Below are 6481 nucleotides of genomic sequence, written 5' to 3' on the forward strand. Positions count from 1 at the left end.
TTCTTTATTTGTTTCCACTCACATAATTTAGAATTTGATAACAATGTTCTTCTACTGTGAAATCAATTTTTTTGATGATTTATTTCAATTGACATATGAATCTCTATTTTCTATAAAATCAAATGTGATTTAAAATTAATAAATTCTTAAAATTTAAGACTTATTATTTTCATCTCCTTCTTCGAAACATGTATGTCTCACAATTTTTTCTTTTCTTCTATTTTCTTATCACATGACTTTTTTAATTCTTTTTTCTCTAAGAGTTAAGGAATACTTAACCCACCTTTACATGAGAATATGATAGAGGATTACCGGTTGTGATTTTTAACTATGAAAATATAAGTATAATCAAGAATTTTTTTTTCATGGTTTTCAACAATGCGTAATTCATGAAATTTCAAAATTGAGAATAGTTCTTTCTATTTTTTTTCATTGTTCTAAAGAAAAATCAAAAAGTTATTGAATACTTAAAATTCCTATCACTTATTTTATTTTTCATATTTTTCATCAAAAACATGTATATTTTACAATCTTTTATATTCATTTTTTTCGTACTTTTTTCCATTCATTCTCTTCTTTTATCACTTATTTTTTAAAATTCTTTTTCCTTAAAGAGTTAAGATATGTGTTTTTTACATAAATTTTTAGCTAATTAAAAGTTAAACTTTACAAAATTATAATTGTGATAACTATGCTAAGTAACATTTATATATCTAATTAGTATTAAATAACTGATAATTAAAAATTATATTTAATTAGTAATTATATATATATATATATATATGTATTATTGATTGATTATATAACTTTAAATTAAGAGACTAAATTAAATTAAAATATAAGTTATAAAAAAATTAATGAATAAAAATATTATTAATTATAAACATAAAATAAAATAAATTTTAATTATTTATTATATAAATTTATATCAAAAATTTGATTTTTTGTTACTTATTTCATATAATGTTCCAATTAATATTAAGTAATCAATAATTTCAAATTATTTTTAATTGATAGTTATACATACATATTAATGATTGATAGGGTTATGTTATGGTATTTGTCTGAGAGAATATTTTATGAGTATTATTTTTTATAAGGTTATTACACAAGCATACTCCACAATGATGAGATATTGTATGGGCCTAAGCTCTCAGGGTTTTGCTTTTGGTCATCACCCAAAAGGCCTCTCAATCATTGAAGTATGTGTGTGCTTTATAAGTTGTTATTTTTTTCTCTTATTTTATCGATGTAGGTCATCACCCAAAAGGCCTCTCAATCCACAATGATATGATGAGATATTGTCCGCTTTGGGCCTAAGCCCTCACAATTTTGTTTTTAGTCATCATCCAAAAGGCCTCTCAATCATTGAAATATATGTATGTTATATAAGTTGTTATTTTTTCTCTTATTTTATCAACGTGAGACTTATTTGTATTCCAACAATGATTGTATCGAGTAATTCGAAATTTTATTAAATTAATATTTGTATAATATAAATATATATTAATAATTATATTAATGTGTAATTAAAAGAGATTAAATTTAATTAAAATTTCAATTATAAAAAATAATTAGACTTAAATATATTTTTATTCTCTCAAATTTAAAATAAATTTATTTTTAGTCTCTCAACTTAAAATAGGTCTTTTTGATCATGTAATTTTAAATCAAACTATTAAATCAAACTAATGATACTTATCCAAATTTTGTTAGAAAATATGTCAAATATTGTTGTATGAAATTTATTTATTACTGTCTTTGTTAGTGAAAATATCATATTAAATCAAACTAATGATACTTAATTGTCTTAATATATCCTAAATCCTAAATCCTAAACTAAAACAAGATTTTTGAAAATTAAAAGAATTAAAAAACAATAATTTTAAATTTAAGAGATAAAAAATAAATTTAAATAAAATAATTAATAATATATAATTATTACTAATTATATATGAAATAAATACTTATTTATATTTATAAATTTTAAATTGTGAAACAAAACATAATCATATCATTTGATATTTAAAATTTTCATTAAAGTTATGCTAACTGCCATTACAAAAATATTCATTACCAAAATACCCTTTATACTATTATCCCTTCGAATATGTAAATATATATTACATTACTCTTCTTTCACAAATTCAAATATGTCTCTTTGTTTACACATTTAATTATGATTTTAAAATTATTATAATTTTTTTTCTAAAATTAGTTATATATCTTACAAAATATTTTTCATTATTATCTTTACAAAATATTTTTAAAGTTATATATCAAAATAAAAATATATATTTATACAAGTAAAATAAAATTGATATTATTAAATAATCTAATATTTTTATAAATATTTAAATGGAATAATATTTTTATTATATAGTATTAATTATTTGTATTAAAGGTAATATTTAAGTATTAACTGACCTTACTAATACAATATTTTAATAATATTTAAATAAATTATTGTTTTATGATAATGTATTATTTATTATATTTAAATAATTTAATAGTAAAACATGTATATTAAATATTTTTAAATAAATTTATTTAAAATTAAAAATTTACTATTAGATAAAATATAATTATTAAAAAATTTAATACTTATATATAAGGTAATTTATCTTATATATTGATGTATATAAAAAAGTGTATATATAATTTATTTTATTGTTTCTATTATATTTATTATTATTTTAAAAATTAATTTATATTTAATTGTATATTTTATAATTTTTTAATCAAGTGAATAATTTATATTTAATTGTATATTTTATAATTTTTTAATGAAGTGAATGATTAATGATGAACTAAAAGTATTTTAAAATATATTTTAATTAAAAAAAATTTTCTGATGAAGAATTAAATTAAAAGTACAATTTTATGAATAATTAAATTAAAATTATTTTTTTAAAATTTTATAGTGATTATTTTGTGGTGATGTTAAGTTAATATAATAGAAAAGTGATAATATAATAATTATATTTTTATGGGATAAAAGTATAATTTAATTTATATTTTAACATATAAAGTGTAAATAGTGTAATACTTATATTTCTTGAGAAAGGATAATGTAATTTACATTAAAGTATTAAGTTAAATGAATTAAATTATATATTTTAACATAAAATAAGAGAATAACATAATATTCTTATCTCTTATGAGAGAGTAACATAATTTACTCAAAATTTAAAACAAAAACATAACACATTTCTTCCTTAATGACATAGTGGACCCAAAAAACTAAAATCACAACAAAATTTAAAGTTTTGTCAATTTTCTTCTCCTAATTTATCACAAACATGTATATGTATCTTACGAATAATTGTTATACATTTGTTATTTTAACTTTTTAATATTTATTAAATATTATAATTTTAATCTCTTAAAATATAATATATATTTTTTACTTGCACAACACATAGGTCAACATCTAGTTTTCAATAATAATTGGTATCACAGTTGATTTTTTTTATTTTATCATGTAACTGGCTTAGACGAGTATTATGACGATAAATTCATGTATGAAGATCCTTTGGACAATTAATATCAAATGATGCTTAACCTTAGTTCGAAATTTGAAGCATGGAAGTTTGATGGAACTAAGAATTTCATATTATGACAAAGGAGGGTTCATGATCTGATGGGACAACAAGGCTTTCTCAAGACATTGCGCGAGAATAAATTTGATGGCATAGACCAATTGGATTTGCACGAAAGGATTATGCCAAGAGAGAGTTAACGATCTATTGGCACAACAAAGACTTTCTAAAGGTGATGTCCGAAAATAAACCTGAGGTGATGGAACAATTGGATTGAAAGGAGTGGAGTATGGCTAGGGAGGGTTAACGATATGTTAGCATAAGGCTTTCTAAAGAACATGCAAGTTGTGTTTCAACAAAAGACTACACAAACTAAAATTATGTTGGGATTCAAATAAATCTCACATCGATAAAATAACATAATAAATAATAATTTATATAATACAAACATACTTCAATGATGAATCCAACCTGCGGCTCTGATACTACTGATGAGATTATTTTATGGTAAATGTCTGAGAGGATATTTTATGAGTGTTATTTTTATAATTTTATTACAAACATACTCCACAATGATGAGATATTGTCCGCTTTGGACCTTAGCCCTCACGGTTTTGTTTTTTGTCATCACCCAAAAGGTCTCTCAATCATTGAAGTATGTTTGTATTATATAAGTTGTTATTTGTTGTGTTATTTTATCAATGTGGGACTTGTTTGTATCCCAACAATTTACAATAAGGTTCTAAATTGAAACAACACGTCCATATCTTCGATCAAACTATTAGTGATTTACTTCGGCTTGATGTAAGATCGATGATGAGAATAAGGCAATAATTCTATTGTGTTCTTTGCCTCATTCCTACGTACGTGCACATGGTGACTACCTTTATGTGCAGAAAATACACCATGATCAATTCTTGTGGAAACCTTTTCATTTTCATATTTGTGACAAGTTAACATCAGTTAATCTTTCTTTTTTTATTATTTTTTTGGTAACTTTACAGTTTTCATTTTGTGGTAGTGTTAAAAAACATAAAGCTAATGGATTTACATGGACTATTGATGACAAGGACTAAAGCATAAAAAATAATACTCATATAGGAGTGGCACAAATATCTAAGTTTTTGATATTGCAAGATTAAAATGACTAAAATGTTGTACAAGAGTTTGATGCTTTATATATCTCTAAGCATTTTATGCAGCAAAATTAAAATCATGTAGTAAGTCTCCACTATTATAAGGAGTGTTAACACAAATTGTTATTTACATTGTTATTTTATCTTTGTCTAAAAAATATGTCTAAATCTCTACAACTTCAAGATTTTTAATTTTGTATCGATGAGAATTAATTGATGTAAGAGAATTTAAAAGAATTTTTCCATATAGGAACTAAAATGCGCAGTTTCTAGGTGTAGGAACTAAAATGTAAAGATTGTGCAAATATAAAACCAAAGGTAAGGATGGTATAAAATGGATAATTGCATTATATCAAACTGATCTAGTATCAAAAAAATCAATTTATATTTTTTAAAAAACTAAATGAATCCATATCTTTAAAAAATCGAACCAATTAATAAAAGTAGATCAATTAACCAATCCTCTTTATAAAAAAATGGATTAGTTAACCGATCTACTTTTATAAAATGGATTGGTTCAGTTTAGTTTGAATTTTTCAAAAATTCTATCTATGAACACCCCTACCTCCCTTTGCACCAAATAGGAGCCCGCCTCACCCCAACCAACCCATATGCAAGAACTATGGGGCCTCTCATGATATTAGTACGAAATATTCACCATCAAAAGTAATGATTAATCTTCGTCGAAGATCAAGAATATACACAAGGTGGGTATACCCTCCCAACATAGTTTATTCATTACCCAAAGCTAATAAATGGGGATTAAATTTTTGAGTAGATAAGAAAAATGGGAAATTTAGGTTTAAACTGACAATGAGAGAGGATAAATTGTGTTTATCACCATATTCATTCTTCAATAATCTCTAATGGATACAAAATTTCACAAACCTCAAATTATTTAGAAACATAATTTTACAAAACCTAAAAAATCTAAGTGGAGAACAAAGAGAAATACAGTAAAAAAGTTTTTTTTTTTACTAAACGTCTCCAAAATATGGGTCACAAATAAAACCTTATCAATGGTGAAATAAAAAGTCATAAGTTGTTTGTTATGCCTCAAATTGTGAATATCACCTTCAAATTCTAAGGAGAATTGCAACATAAGGTTAACAGTAAAATTTAGAACATTTAGATTAAAGAAAAATTATCATGAGAAAAAGAATATAAAAAAAATACAAAGAACAAAATAAGAGAAAGAATATTGAATATTACCTTGGATTTCTATAGTGAAAATTGCATCGTCAATAATTGGATTAAAATTTTGAGTAGTCAAGAAGAAGAGAAAATTTAAGTTTAAATTGATAATGAAAGAGGATAAATTGTGCAAAACTTTTAATATGACAGAGATATAATAGAATGTAGAATTGTGGTCATAACAACTAATAGCTACATGAGAAATATGAAGAGACGAGGAAGGGTTGACACATAAGCAAAAATGTTGAAGTGACAACATGTGAGAATAATTTTATAACAATGAGATAACCTAATAGCTGGTAACTTGAATTTTATATTATAAATAAATATTGTCTTTCAAAGGACTTGTGTAATAAACAATAAAAGTTCATTCAATAACTAATTTAGACTAAAGAATATATATATTTCATTAAATGATATTGATTCATAAAAAAATAAAAATTATGCAAAAGAAAAGTAAAAATCTTTTTGCTATTTTTTAAACATTTAGAAGGCAATATTTAGATAAGAAATAAAATGATATGTTAATGTTGGGATTAGACTTCACCAAACCTTACTCTCATATATTTAGAACACTCAAATCTTCTTTCGCATTTAATGTTAATATTT

The sequence above is a fragment of the Cajanus cajan genome, chromosome 6 (assembly GCF_000230855.2).
Source record: "Cajanus cajan strain Asha chromosome 6, NIPB_CcT2T_4, whole genome shotgun sequence".
Lineage (NCBI taxonomy): Eukaryota > Viridiplantae > Streptophyta > Magnoliopsida > Fabales > Fabaceae > Cajanus > Cajanus cajan.